Genomic DNA, 15,864 nt, shown 5'->3' on the forward strand with positions numbered 1-15,864 from the left:
GTTGATGATAAAGGTTTCCAGGGCTGACAAGCTCACAAGGTTATTGGTATGGCATCTGCAAATATGTCTTTGGAGCTTGTCAAAATACACCTTCTTTGCAGAGTGTGGTATAAATAAATACCTCTGCTGAGGAGCTGACTTCTTACAGACTCTTGAATAAAAACTGGGAAACAGGGTCTGAGAAGTGTGTAGAAGAGCAAAAGGGAGGAATGGCATTTTCCCTCAAACAACAGATAATGGACTTTATAAATAGGGAAGCAATGAATGGAGATAGAATCACCATTGAGCCATTCATCCTGAATTCTATTACTCAGAGAAGCATTCTTCAAGATGGATGGGATTTCTTCATCAGGTGGATGCCTTTCACTTCAGGTGGAAAGCTGTGACATGGGTGCCTTCATGTCAGGCCATAAATACCTAATTGTTTGCTTCCTTGTGTTACAGAAATAGAATTATTGGGACACCTGTTTCTGAAGGCCAATTACCTCTATTGTGTTCTATTGCCTTTGAAGCATGATTGCTCCTTAGATAACTTACTCACTAGAAATGTTTTGTCTGGAAATTCAATTTGACTTTGGCCTACTACTCAGAAAAGAAGAAAAAGAAAAAAGGAAAAGGAACAAAAAAAAAAAAGGAAAAGGAAAATAAAAATAAATAAATAAATAAATAAATAAGATCATTCATTATGGTTACAAAGGACGAAGTTTTGATTTTGAGAATTTTTCAATACCCAATACCTGTCTTATTAGATGAAAGTGTCACTTCTGTAGTGTAAAATGCACCACATTTGTGTGGTGCATTTTATCATATTGTTGGTAATTTGATCGTATTGTTGGTAATTTGAGCCTACAGGGTTATTGATTCTCTGGTTAAAATGCCATCATCCCAGATAGATTATATTTATTACTCTGTGCAACTTTTCTCAAGAAACAGGGACAAAAAATAATTTATCATGCTGCTTTTCAGTGATATCATCTAGATGCATCATTTCATCTTTCTCTTTGTGCATGTTAAGGTCTAGCATTGTTTCTCATCTATATAGTAAAAAAGAAGCCTTTTTATCTTTTTTGTCTTGTTTTTCTTTGTAAGTGATCAAACATCCTGTGATATTTGATGGTTTTCCTTTATTGCTCTTATTGATCTTATTTTCTTTATTATTTCATTTATTGTGAATAGTTGAACAAATATTTGTTGTTGTTGTTGTTATAATTAAAAAATATATATTTCACATAATAGTTTTTAAATAGGAATAGGCATACCAACTCAAAAGAACTACTATTTAAGATTTTGTGAACTTGAAGTACATTATATAAATATTATCCATTGTACTGAGTGTTTAATAAATCATAGAATCATAACTTATCTCATAAATACCACAGATCTGCGGTCTTGCTGAACTGATGTTGTATCTTCAGTAGTTTAGGTTTTAATTTTTTAAGTGCCAATTAAATTACTTTAAGTTGCTTAAAAAGATGAGTTCAAAAATAATTTTAAAAAATGTCTTGGAATGCAACCATTGCTGTGCAGTACAAGCTAATACAGTATCAATAGCAGATCTGAAACAAAGCTTAAATCAGGTTGAAGGCTCTAAGGACAAAGAATTCTGGTGCATTTTCTAAGGGAATGAAGTTTCAGTATCCAATAACACTGGGCAAATCCCACAGAAGAACTGTATTTATATATGTATTTATAGTGTATCAATACATGTATTCATATACTTAATATGAATTTAAATGCATAGGGCAAAGTAATCCTACCTTCATCTATAAAGCAGTGGGGTATAAGCTTGAATGTGAGATTTGGGGATTTACAAAATATTACCTCAATACTTTGCAGAAGAAGAAAAGGAACAGACAACAAAACAAAACAAACACCCAAAACCAACAAAACCTCTGACTATGAAGTTGAGAAAAGAATAGAGTATATATATAAAAAAAAAAATCATTATGCCACTGTATATTATTGTGAAAATCTTGACCAGTATGTAATTCTTCTCATTAAATATATATATATATATATGTATATAAAATAAAACTTGGAAAAAAAATATAATGAAGAGAATGAAACTGATAAAAGCTCTACTGTAGTTTTCACACAAAGAATGATTGAATAAGCAGAGTCTTTGTCCTGTAAAGGAGATAACTTAAGGTGTTTACTTTGCGAGGAAAAAATATGAATGGCTGTTCTTTATTTAATTCCAGTCAGGAATGGAGCCACCAAATCAAATTTAGTGTGAACAAAATCAAAACAAAAGGAAATGATTCTTCATGCAAAATAAAGAAAATCTCTGAAATATCTCCCTAAAGATGATAAGGGTGTATATATATATATATATAAATATATATATATGGATTCAAAATAAAGCTTCAGAAGTTTTTAGAAGAAAGATCAGTAAAGATTATACTATAGACAAACTACTCAGAAATGTCAACAGAGATGATCTGCTTTCCCAGAAAAATGAAAATATTTTTTACCTTAGTATAGAATCATAGAATATCCTGAGTTGGAAGGGACCCTTAAGGATCATCAAGTCCAACTCTTGACACCGCACAGGTCTACCCAAAAGTTCAGACCATGTGACTAAGTGCACAGTCCAATCTCTTCTTAAATTCAGTCAGGCTCGGTGCAGTGACCACTTCCCTGGGGAGCCTGTTCCAGTGTGCAACCACTCTCTCTGTGAAGAACCCCCTCCTGATGTCAAGCCTAAACTTCCCCTGCTTCAGCTTAACCCCGTTCCTGCGGGTCCTGTCGCTAGTGTTAATGGAGAAAAGGTCTCCTGCCTCTCGACACCCCCTTACGAGGAAGTTGTAGACTGCGATGAGGTCTCCCCTCAGCCTCCTCTTCTCCAGGCTGAACAGGCCCAGTGCCCTCAGCCGTTCCTCGTACGTCTTCCCCTCCAGGCCTTTCACCATCTTCGTAGCCCTCCTCTGCACACTCTCCAACAGTTTCATGTCCTTTTTATACTGTGGTGCCCAGAACTGCACACAGTACTCGATGTGAGGCCGCACCAGCGCAGAGTAAAGCGGGACAATCACCTCCCTCGACCTACTAGCGATGCCGTGCTTGATGCACCCCAGGACACGGTTGGCCCTCCTGGCTGCCAGGGCACACTGCTGGCTCATATTGAACTTGCTGTCTACCACGACCCCCAGATCCCTCTCTTCTAGGCTGCTCTCCAGCGTCTCATCGCCCAGTCTGTACGTGCAGCCAGGGTTTCCCCGTCCCAGGTGCAGGACCCGGCACTTGCTCTTAAACCTATGAAATATATTTAGGTTTTCAGACAAATATTAACATCTTTTTGTCTTAAAATAATTTGGAGGTGTAGGCAGAGTATTTCAGATGCACAGTCTCAAAGCTTGAGAAAATTCATGATCCAGTGTTGTTTGACTCATCTGGGATATAAGCTTTTTGGCTGACCTGTCTCTTATGATCCATCACAGTACTTCTTTACAAACACGGTAATATGAGAACATAAAGACTTTCTACAAACTAGTTTTCCAGAAGGGACTGCCAAAACAAGGGACATTGATATGTATTTCTTTTTCTATAAAATATTTTATTTATGTTAATGTCAGTTTTCTGATTTTTGTGTGAAAAATTGTGACTTATGTTGTTTAAATCCTTGAAGGGAGCTAAAGAGGAACATGATCATGGCTGTGTCCTCCAACCCCAGACCACTCTTGTCCATCTTCTGGGACCCAGCACAATGCCTGGGGTCACTGTCAAGCTGTGTCCCTGTCAGTCTGAGTCCCTTTCTACAATTGCAATTATTTCTCCAGGTATCATTACTGTAGTTGGAACCTAATTAGACTGTCTTTTTGGATATTCATTTTTCCAGTGTCCCTTCTACTTACAATAGATGTGCTGTTTTTTTGTCAGGGAGATCCTAACATCTGATCTCTTTCCTATTCCTCAACCTCTTCCTTGTTCTGCCATCTCCCTCAAGCCTTGATCCCTAAATGGTGCTTGAGCCCTTACATAAGCAGCTGCCAATATTGTTGCATTTTGTTTCCTTGTTCTTAGTTTCTTCTGTTCATTCTCTTTCTTTACGATCTCCTCCCTGTAGTTGTATACTTTATATAAATCTCAATCAATTGAGATATGGTCATCCCTGACACCCCATCTACCTTCTGGAACTTTCTTCTAATATCAGGTGCTGATTACCCCACAAGTAAAGTGATAGAGGTCATGCTATGAGCCTCATCCTTTGGGTTCAGATCTGTCCATTTCAAGCCACCCAGCACAATCATTCATAAAAAGCAGACAGATCCTCAGTTTTACCTTGCACCTCTTGGTATAACTTGGCAAGGTTCTTTGGTCGAGATATTCCATACTTAATTACATGCAAGATTAGCTGCTGATATTGCTTAATCATTAATTTCCCTGCATTTGTATTTGGGTTCCAGTTGGGTTCCTGTGTTGGCATAAATTGCCCCTGACCATCTCTAGCATTCTGCTTCTTAGTCTCTTTTCCTGCTTTTTCCTTAACAGAATCACAGAATTGTCTAGGTTGGAAGAGACCTCCAAGATCACCTAGTCCAACCTCTGACCTAACACTAGCCAGTCATCCACTAAACCATATCACTAAGCTCTACATCTAAACATCTTTTAAAACCTCCAGGGATGGTAACTCAACCACTTCCATGGGCAGCCCATTCCAATGCCTAGCAACCCTTTCAGTAAAGAAGTTTTTCCTAATATCCAACCTAAATCCCCCCTGGCGCAACTTTAGCTTATTCCCCCTCATCCTGTCAAGAAACCTGAGAAGCCTTTCTCTTCTCTTCTGGACTGAATAAATTAGCCAACAGTACTTGAATATCCTGCCAACCTGGGTTATGATTTTCAATAATCATCCTAAAGGATCAATAGGATCATTTTATAAAACGATTCTAAGGGATCATTTTATCAGGATTATCCCAATAGGACCCTCCAGATTCCCTCCAGTTCATTAGGTCTGATGTTGTAAATGGTACTTTTACGTAAAATAGTGATCCATCTGGCCCTACTGTCAGACGAAAACTGGCTGAGATTACAGGATGCTGTTGTGCTTGAGTCTTTCCTGACACTAGGCTAAAGGTTGCATTACCCTCATCTAAGCCACTAGAAACACTCTCTCCATCAGGAGCCACCAGCATCCAAACATCCTTTTCTTCATCCTGTAGCTTCACACATCTTTTCCTATGCCGCATGTGGAACAACACTGTGAAGGCTTCTTTATATCATCCATCATTATCATTACATTAGAATCTGAAGTCAATAATATACATTTCTTTTGAGTCTCATGATCATTATTCAAAGTAAAGAATACATCCACATAAGGTACCTCATCCCATTTACCTAACCTTCGACAAAATAAAAATAAATACATAAATAAATAAATAAATAAATAAATAATCAGCTGCATATAAATCAAAGTCTTGTTTTCAGGCTACTTTTCTTCTTTGTCCAGTTTGTACATCAGCCACCAAAGATTACAATATTCAATTATTTTTCTTTTTGTCAGGGGATCCCCTCAAAACTCATTCCAATGTTTTAAAACACAACCCAAAGGGGACTGAGGGGATATTACAGATCCTTGGAACCCCCTATCTTTATTCAAAAAGAATATTTTCAACCAAAATTTCATATCATCACAATACCTATTCCCCAAATTTACCTGTGCATGCATATATACACATACCATATACTCCAGTTGTCACAGTCAAGTACATATGATTACCAATTAACCAAGATAAGCAACATCTCCTACAAGCATTGCACCGTTGTGTCGCTTACCCACTGTGGCTCAGAGAGAATAGTCAGAGTCCCCGATCAAAAGGTCAGTGCGCACTGGAGTCTGGAGAGCAGAGTCTCCCTTCCAGCAGCTGGTAAGTTGATCCTGGTAAGGCTTTACAGCTGTCCCATCTGGGTCACCAAAAACTTATATGAAAAAGTGGATCCTTTTACCTAATGTGCAATTATCCAAAAATCCAATTCATATGCTCCAGAGAGATATTGTTTTCACTGAAGCCTGGGTGCTCTGTGGATTCTCCTCAAATTAAGCACACCCAATGCCAGCTTCCTTGCTACATTTATACATTGTATTCATGCATATTCTATCTATTGAATATCTTTTCATGGTAATCTACATGGGTTGTATAATTGTATTGCACCATTCTTGGCTCATTTTCAGGCTCTTCTGAGCATGTTTTCTTTTCTTTGGGGGTCCTTGATGGTCCTCGGTGGTCTTTTCTGATGAAGTACCCTAAATCCTTTTATCCATATATTGTCACAAGTCACCTAAGGACAACTTAAGGCTACCTTCTCCTAACAACTTCCCTTTATTTCTTCCAAAAGGAGCACTCTGTCCTTGACCAAAGAAAGTTTAGATGCAAGTAATATTTGATTAAAGAGATGCATAATTAAATACAAAGAATACTGTTGGGAGGAATGGGTTAAAAACAGAAGACTGGTAAGGATGATTGTAAATATGCTCAGTGACCTTGCAGCCAGGAATGCTTAAAGTCTGGGGAGCAGCAATGTAGAAAAACATATAAATTATACCTGCTTCTCTTTGTGCTCTGTGTGTTTGGCAAATAGCACATCTGTGCATAGATAATGTTCAGTGGACTTGAATGCACACTATTGGACATGCTTGAGCTCCTGGCCTTGGTACAGAGAAGATCAAATAAGCACAACGGGGATCACAGTATGGTGATCCTGCCATAGATCACAGTATGGTGAAACTGCTCCTGCATGAACCCTTGATAAAAACAGGCAAAACCAGCAGGCCTGTGATCTCCTAGAATGGATGCTCTTTAGTGGTTCCTGCATCCCTACTTGTGTGCCTCCACTTGGGTGCTTCTTTGGGGATCCCCCAGTTGGTGAGGTAATGAGAATAAACCTATTCTTTGCATTTTTACATTAGTCTGTGGTTGTTCCTGCCACCTACCTGTACTGACTCACACAAATACTTACCTCTAAGGAGGATCATTCCAACCTTAGAACAGATGACAGACATTTTGTAGTGTATTCCAAAGCCATATCATAATTTTCCATTAGTGATCTTTAAAGATATTAATTCATTACACCTTGACCAGATACCCTTAATGGACAGGATGCTCTCCTTCTATGTACCTGTAGAAAATCTTTCTTAGAAAACAAGTTCTTTTCCAATAAGTTCTGTCTTATATCTTGGCAACATGTAGAAGTTAGACTAAGCAAGACCTTAGAAAATCCATGTGAAATTAAAATGTTTAATTATTTAGTTATGGGAATAGCTATATTCTGTTGTAGACTGAACTGATATGACTTTTAAAGCTTTGTTTTCAAACAGAAGTGAAAGTATCCAGTGATGATATTTTTCTGTTGCTGCCTTTTGTGTTTTGATGGATTTCTCCATTGTCATTGGATGCATCCATCATTAACACACAGAAACAGAGCAAGTAAAAATTGATTTCACAGTTGATAGGCAACTACAAATCATCAAACTAGATTTAAATAAAAGTTCCCTAATAATGTTTAAATAAGTCAAACTGAAAATTCAGTCAACAAGTATAGCCATACATTTAAGGGGAAAGAAGATTCTTTTTTTTTTTTTTTTTAAAAAAAAAAAAAAAAAAGATATGTTTCAAATCGTGAACAATTAACCTTCATATAAAAAATAAATGGTAAGCAAAAATATCCCTCACAATGCATAACTAACCCTTACTTAAGACTTGCATACAACAGCATTTCACAAATTGTAAGTCAAGCAAATGGAAGAAAACTATTGTAAAGTAAACTAGCAATGAGATGAGATGTAATATAATTTTCTGTTGACTTCAATAAATCAACAGATTTAGTTGAATTTTTACATAGACAATATTTGGAGGTAAAGGTCAGAACTTTTATATGAAATTGCTTGTCACAGAAGTGTAACAATAAATACAGGAGGAAAATCCATGGTGGTGTTGTGGTTTTTTTTTTTTTATTATTATTATTGTTAAAAATACACTCCTTTTACTTTTTACCTCTTCTCATTGCTGTGTTCCCCACTGCCAGAAGCAGAATGGCTGACATGGCTATAATTAATAGGATTTTCTTCTGTGCTCTTGTTCTCTAGAACAAACGAACCACAAGGAAGAAAACAGAGAAAGTAAAATAATTAACTGAGCAATTTGTTGTGCCAGAAGAACCCACAGTTGAGCTCTATTACTATAAGTACATTCACTGAATACCTTTACAGTCTCTAACTGAAAATGCATAAACATGTAAATAGTGAAATGTGGCATTTGTGTGATTCATCTGAAAAATATGACATGGAAATTAATCAATAGATATAGATGTGGAAGCTAATAAATAGAAATTAGCGAATGGAAGATAATTTATATCTGCCCATCACCTGAAAATGCATCATCAGCTGTGTATAACTTTGATTGATTAAACCTCCACAGCTGTGATGTAATTCACCAAATAAATACCTACAGTGGAGGAAGACTCAGTGGGCATGGGAAAGGGGGATGTGAACATGAATAATCACATCACAATAACTCAGGGTGTAACTGACCACAGCTGTTGCAATGACGCTGACTTTACCAATACAAAGGGGAGCAGAGGGGAACCTTTGTTTCAGGTGAACAGCTATGAACAATTGAATGGATCAGCTACAGGTGTAAATGTTTCTCCTTGAGGTGGTTAGGAGAATATGAATGTCTCCCTGAGTATAGGGGCAGTAAATATGCGGCTCAGCCCATCAAACAGTATAAAAACTAAATGAAAAAAAGCATTCTGTGTAGGGCAGTGTAACAGCAGGCTTCAGTTCTAGGGATGTATTGTTGATGACTGGAATGACTGGCATCATGATGGTGAGTATATATAGTGACCAGTAACAGGAATCATATTTGTGCTAGGGTATAACTATGTATTTTGATTGCTGTATTGTGTTTGTATAGTGATTGTAGTATATTACTTTGCCACTCTCCCAAATAGGAAAAAAAAAAAAAAAAAATTCTTCTAAAGGGTAAACTTGGTATCACTGATTACATTCTCTGTGAATGATATATCTGAGAGAACCTGGTCAGAGATCAGACACTGACAGTTATTGGCATTTTACAATGTTCTCTGGGTTGAAAGACTATCACTTACAGATTGAGAGATTATCATCTATATGCTCAAAAACTATTTTAAAGACATACATGAATTCAAATAAGATAATGTTATCATGAAAAATGACTGGTATCACAGGTTATATCATCAGTTAATAGTACTTAGTTCTGGGAAATACTGAAAGTTGTATTTAAAAAGCATGTAATCAAGAATCTGATTCTGTAGTCACTGATCCTGTATGTTAGGGTGATGCAAAACACACAATAGAACCAGACAAAGCTTTTTCTAGATTGCAGTAAGGTGTTTAAGTTCTATTTGTCCTAACTGAAATCAGTGCCTCATGAGAGGGAGAGCCTATACTGTATTACGCTTCTGTGCTTCCCTGGTTTAAAAACACTTCCACTGTGGATACCTTTTCCCTTAGAAAGGCAGATAGTGGAGCATGAAACGCCATCTTGGACAAAGATGCTGTCCTGCACTGTGGCATTAAGTGCATAGGCTTAATGAGATGAAAGATTTTGAAGAATGGCCTCAGGAAGGGAATCTTGCTGAAGCTGCCCAGGAACTTCAGTGGACGCTGGCTCAGATGCTGACACACATAATGTTGTGCTGCATACTCTCTCAACCAACTAAAACAGGCTACATTTTCTAATGGATCTCTTTGTCAATAGACAAAAATATTTTTTTCAAAAAATAAGGGCCTACCCAGCTTGAAAAGGATCCAATACAGAAATAAACAGTTGTAATTACTTTCCTGGATTCTATAACTGTGGTCTGGTCACACTCACTAGGCTTATTCTTTCTTCTTCCAGAAGGCTGTCAAGTATTTTATACCAGGTCCATGTGAGGGAGCACTGACTAAGACCATTACATGCTCTTTTCTGTAAGTTTTGTTTGTGTCTTCCAGGGGTGAGAGGAGCCTGACCATTCATGTTTTATCATACAGCTGTGTTTTTATTGATATCCCAATATGTTTTTTATGTTTCTCTTCAAATAGGAAATTGCTTACATAAATCATTATACCTTTAGAAGGCTACTAACTGGTACCAACTCATTTGTGCACATTGCAGCCTATTGTGTTAGTGTTTGATCTGACAAGAGAAGCTTTGAGTCTCTGAAGCAGCCGCTTGTTAGGAACAACCATAGCAATGTTATAAATGAAGTCTCAACTCAATCTGGATTTAGTAATATTTATAAAAGGTATAAAAGGCAAATAAACAGTGCTGGGTATGCGGGAAGTCTATGCTCCACCAACACGCACACATGAACATCAAATATTCTGAATACATAGAACATTGCTTTTACATACTAAACCCAAGTATGCCTATACAATCAGAAAAGGTAACAAACAATCCTTTAAGTTCCATGACTTAACAAGTCTCCATTTTCCATTCCTTTTGAACAATATGTCTTAAGTTGTCAAGCAACTCGGCCTTCAGGCCTTATGTATCCCATTCTTCCTGGATCGAAGAAAAGCATATCCATCTCCTTTTCAAGGCCAATAGGGCCTGGGTCAAAAGGCACATCCAGGTCACTAGGGGGCATAACAGCAAAAGTCTTCCATGGCTGTAGCACCAGAGGGGCCAATGGCATAGCAGTTGGATCAGTAGAGGAACCCACAGCTCCCTCACTGTCTGGCAAACCACACGTTTGTGATTGTGGCCCCACATGGATCTTTAAGGCCTCAGAGATGGCTTTCCAGGTGCCAAGCAATTCCACTGCAACCTTGTTGTTTTTAGTTGCAGAGTCCCACGCCTTGACCTCAGTTTGGTCCCATATTTCAGGATCATAAATTGTCTGATTGTTAATAAGGAGAATAAGCTTTAAGGTTACCAGGACAGTCTTTGTTTCTAAAAATGTATGATTCCCCATAATGCACAACTGCTTACCAGTGCGGGGCAGCTATGTGCATGGGTCCGCTTCTCTCAGCTTGAGCTTCTTCGCAGCTCTGGTGTGCCAATTTCCAGTGACCTTCTGTACAAGCTTCTATGAGCGGTTTGCCAAGTTTGGCCGAACCTATCTTCATGAGACGATCAAAGTGCCTGTTCCCGTCCTGGTCTCCATTCTGCCAGCCTGTTCCTCTTCACTCCTTTTTCCTGCTTCTTTATTGATGACATGTCTTCATCGTGTTGTGCTTTTTTTTTTTTTTTTTTTTTTTTAAAAAAATCTTGAGAGCCCTCTTATACCCTTCTCTCCACAGCAGTTCTTTTCAGTTCTTTTCAAAACAACTTTTCATTGGTCAAACAACTTTGCATATAACAACAACAGCAAATATCCAGAAACTTCCATGCCTCAATGGTTGGAGAACAAGAAACCTGAGACTGCGTGTTGTCTCCTGAATCACCCCTCTTTGTTCCCTCTGAACTCTTTTACATTCCTGTTGGCCTTTTCCTTAAGAGTCTGATGTTGTCAGCAACCATGGGGCTTTCCGACCCCCATGGCCACACTCCCAAATCTCCCCCTTCTTTATTAAAATCAACGATTTTCTCGACACGAATTACCACTCCATATATAACAGCAAGAATGAAACTTTCCAAATATAATGCTGCAGTCAAAAATGTGCATTGAGGAGAGAGTTGGAGATCAGCTTTAATACAAGCTTTGGACTGCCCCTTCCCGTCATGCCCTGAGAAGTTACACCACCAGTGTAACAGAAATTCTGGGATATGGACATGTTCAAGGGAGAATGGTGTGTATAGCAAGAACAGGGCAAAACAACTGCACTGAAGGTCAATGAGATGAATACTGAAGCTTTCTCTCTCCTGATGTGCTACACTGCTAATCCAGTGATCTTGCAGTAACTGAAAAAAAAGAAAGACAAACGTGAGAAGCACTGATGTTATCCTTAAGTTCATGCCTGCTGTGTCTAGCCAATAAGCACACTGTTGGAATCCACAAGAACGCCTTTTATTTCTGTGCAGAATCAGGTGCTTGGCAATCTTCTGCAAAGCAAGAACACCTCTGACTTGAAGTACAGTTATTTATACACAGCTAACTTCTGAAACTATCTAGCTACTTCTGATGGGTTTTTCTGACTTGTCTAGTTTATCTCATATTGCGCATTGCATGGTTTGAATCACAGAATAACTGAGTTGGAAGGGACCCACAAGGATCATCGAGTCCAGCTCCTGAGTCCCTGAAGGAAGACACACAAAAAAAAATGTTGTCTGAGAGTGTTGTCCAAATGCTTCTTGAACTCTGGCAGGTTCAGGGCTGTGACCACTGCCCAGGGGAGCCTGTTCCAGGCCTGACCACCCTCAGGGTGAAGAATCTTTTCCTGATATCCAGCCTGAACCATGGGGTCCATCAGTCAGGAGCAAGCTGCTCCAGCACGTGTCCCCCACTAGTGGCAGCTCTACCCCCTGCCCCACGATCCCCTGCTCCTGCATGGGCTCCTCTCCATGGGCTGCAGCTCCGGCCCGGGGCCTGCTCCTGCGGGGGCTCTCCATGGGCCGCAGCCTCCTCCAGGCCATATGCACCTGCTCCACTGGGGGCTCCTCCACAGGCTGCAGCGTGGAGATCTGCTCTATGTGGGACCCATGGGCTGCAGGGGGACAGCCTGCTCCACCAGGGGCCTCTCCACAGGCCCCAGAGGAACTTCAGCTCTGTGTCTGGAGCACCTCCTGCCCTTCCTTTGCTTACCTTGGGGTCTGCAGGGCTGTTTTGAACTCACTCACCCAGTTTCTGCTGAACAGCATTTTTTTCCTTTTCTTAAATATGCTCTCAGAGGTACAAACAAAATCACTTACTGGCTTGGCTCTAGGCAGCAGTGCGTCTCTTTGGAGCTGGTTAAAATTGGCCCTTATTTAACAGGGGTCAGCTTCTGAATTCTTCTCACAGAAGCCACCCCTGCAGTCCCCACACTACCAAAACTTTGCCACGTAAACCCACTACAAGATCCCAGAAAGATGATGCCTTATGTCCTGGGGTTTAATGAAGGGGAAGTAGAGTTACTCTGGCCCCTCAGGTACTCCTGTTGGCCTGTGCACAAGGAACAGACAGAGTGAGCTCTGTAAGATTCAAGCCACCTTTTCTCTCTCCTGTCAGCTAAGGGACACTTAAAAGTGGTCCCCAAACCTGCGGCTACTTCCCAGACACCAAGTAGAGAGCAGAGCTCACTGAAGAGCTCCTGCCTGAAATATGCTCAGGCTGCTTCCCTGCATGTCTCCCTGACAGGAAGAGGAGAAAAGGAGGCTTTCCCTTCCCATTCCCCAGAAAAAATGAGCCCATGGTGAGGGCTGGACTGGGCAAAGTGTTCACTGGGACCAGTGCAACCAAGCAGTGTCAGCAGCAGTGTCAACCACAGTGGGGCACTGCTCCCCACCACAGGAGCTGTTGTCTTTGTGCCCTTAGTGATCAGTGTGGCTCTGCTTTGTAGGGTGTTTCCTTTCATAGTTTGACCTCTGTCCTTTGAACAATTTCCTGTCTATCTTACATTTTCCTGTTGTTAGTCTACACGCAGTATGAGTATACTAAGAATTATGATATAAAATGTCATTTGGATATATAGCTTAATAATGCTAATGATCCAATTCATTTCTGTTTGTTAATAGTCATCCACTGTTCATTCTAACATGATGTGGTGTTTCTTTTATCCAGTTTTCATTAGGCTCTGACAGACTTTCTGAAGACGTGCACGTATTATCAGTCACATGTCACAAGTGCTGGTGTACTTCTGCACAGATGTGAGAGCTACAATGAATACTTTGAGTTATAGAAAATAACATAACTGATCAGGACACACCATACCATCCTATTTTAAGTCACAGATGCGATAGCTGGAGACATTGTCCTTGACAATTTAGGATAATTTTATACAAATTAAAAGAAGCATTCTAGTTAGAGGGATAAAATTTAGCCAACATTTCCTTCCTACCTTCAAATACACGTAGAGGTATTTTCTGCCAATAAGTATTTGCAGTATTACATTACTACTTTTTTAGCTTCTTCACTGGAAATCAGAAATAGCTATGCTTCAATGATGGTAGATGAAATGATGTTTGAGTTTTATAAGCTGCCTTGGGGTCCTGTGAATGAGAACTTTATAATTTGACATTTATAAAATGTCAAAAACAAAAATCTCCTAGCTATTTGGGCATTTGAGAGTAATAGGACTCTATTAACATTTGTAGAATATTGTTCAGTATTTTTTTAATCTTTGTTTCTTCTTCAATCAGTGGGGTTTTTTTGTTTGTTTTGTTTTTTAGGGTTTCTGCTATCTTTCTTCAGCCCAAAGGACTATTAAAATTATCCATTAGTGAAACAGCAATATCCTCTGTGATCTACTACATATCAGAAGAAATGGGTGGCTGTGATTATAGTAGAAACATTACATGAAAAAAATGCCAAAAATATGTTAATGTGCTAATTCTGAATTATATTCCAGAATTCTTTGAAGATAAATGTATATATATATTTTTTTTTTTGTGTGTGTAAGACTTTTGTCTAGACTATAAAAAGAGGCATTAAAAAGTTGTAAGTATATTTTAATTGAGAGCTGTTTTTAAAAGTGTTAGCATCTAAATACTGAAACCTTCAAAAGCAATTTCAGTGCCTACCAAAACAGATTCTAATGTTTATATTGATTGTATTGGGATGAGAGGGGATGCTTGCAAAAGGAGATTTAATAGATCTAAGAACAATAAAGTGAAGTTTCAACATGAACAGGCAAACCAAAAGCAATGCTATTTCAACCAGTTTTTCAACAAGTGTAAATATATTTACAGTTGTAAATGTAAATGTTGTAACATTTACATTTTAACTTGTAACTTTACATTGTAACTTGTAAATGTTTATTCAACCCTTTTGCTGTTCTATCACATTTTCTTTATTTAAAATTGTTTACACCATATGAATACATATTACACCATATGAATAGTTTTTATCTGCTGATTTTGGATTAATCATTTACTGAGACCATTGGAAAGCAGAGTTTGTCAATACTAACAATAGTATTTTGTGTATATATCCACATAGTGTTGTTATAAACACAAAGTAAAATATATTATGGTTCCTCAGGTTTAAATAAAGGCTACGTTGGCATGAAGCAAATAGAATAGAATCTTATAGCAAAAGTATTTTTATTATTATTTATTTATTTATTTTTGAATAAGTGAGATTTAGTGGCTGTAAAATATTATTTGTATTTGAAAGGATGCATAGGTGTGTTTCCTTATACTAAAGATGAGCTGGACTATGTGCTTTTCCTGAATTTATGGAATAAACTACAATTTTGCTGTAGTCCTCAACTGGCTTATATTAAAATAAATATTAATAGAATAAACCTTCTGTGCACATCTGCAAAAAGCAAAGAAAAATTATTTAATATATGAGAATGATGTGATATGCCTAAAATCATAGCTTGTTGTGAATGCATAATTACCCTAAGTAAAGTACAGATGATCTATAAATTATATGTTCATACCACAGAACAGCTTGTGGTTTTGCTGTTTAAGGTGGGTGTGTGACTGTGAAAAGGTGACTGGCAGCTGTAAAACTGAACATTATTTCTCACTAAATCCATGAAGCTGGTGAGGTTCCAGTAATCTGAGAGCAAACCCAACCCACATTATTTTGTCCCTGCAAAAAGGCCTTTCTTCACAGCTGACAGCAGAACTGACACCTGTCATATCTGCTGTGGGATCTGTGGTTTGCACCAAGTGAAATTGCTCCTGGTACTTTATCCTCCTGTTCTTACTGACTGATGCAGATGCTTTGGCAGTTAGCCCAAGAGATGAATGCTTCAGGCCTGAAAGGGCATAAAACTTAAGAGAAGTACTGCCAACTTGCTCCTGCCTC

At 38.5% G+C, this 15,864-nt stretch overlaps 1 long non-coding RNA gene across 1 annotated transcript; it reads left to right on the forward strand.

The window, feature by feature from the left end:
* Positions 1-8,595: 8,595 nt before the first annotated feature.
* On the forward strand, positions 8,596-15,355 carry LOC110352003 (uncharacterized). The gene is made up of 3 exons (XR_002400293.4): positions 8,596-8,825; positions 9,879-9,949; positions 14,274-15,355. It is a non-coding gene; the product is annotated as an uncharacterized lncRNA (long non-coding RNA).
* The last annotated feature ends 509 nt before the right edge of the window (positions 15,356-15,864 follow it).

Source organism: Anas platyrhynchos, chromosome 2 (genome assembly GCF_047663525.1).
Source record: "Anas platyrhynchos isolate ZD024472 breed Pekin duck chromosome 2, IASCAAS_PekinDuck_T2T, whole genome shotgun sequence".
NCBI lineage: Eukaryota > Metazoa > Chordata > Aves > Anseriformes > Anatidae > Anas > Anas platyrhynchos.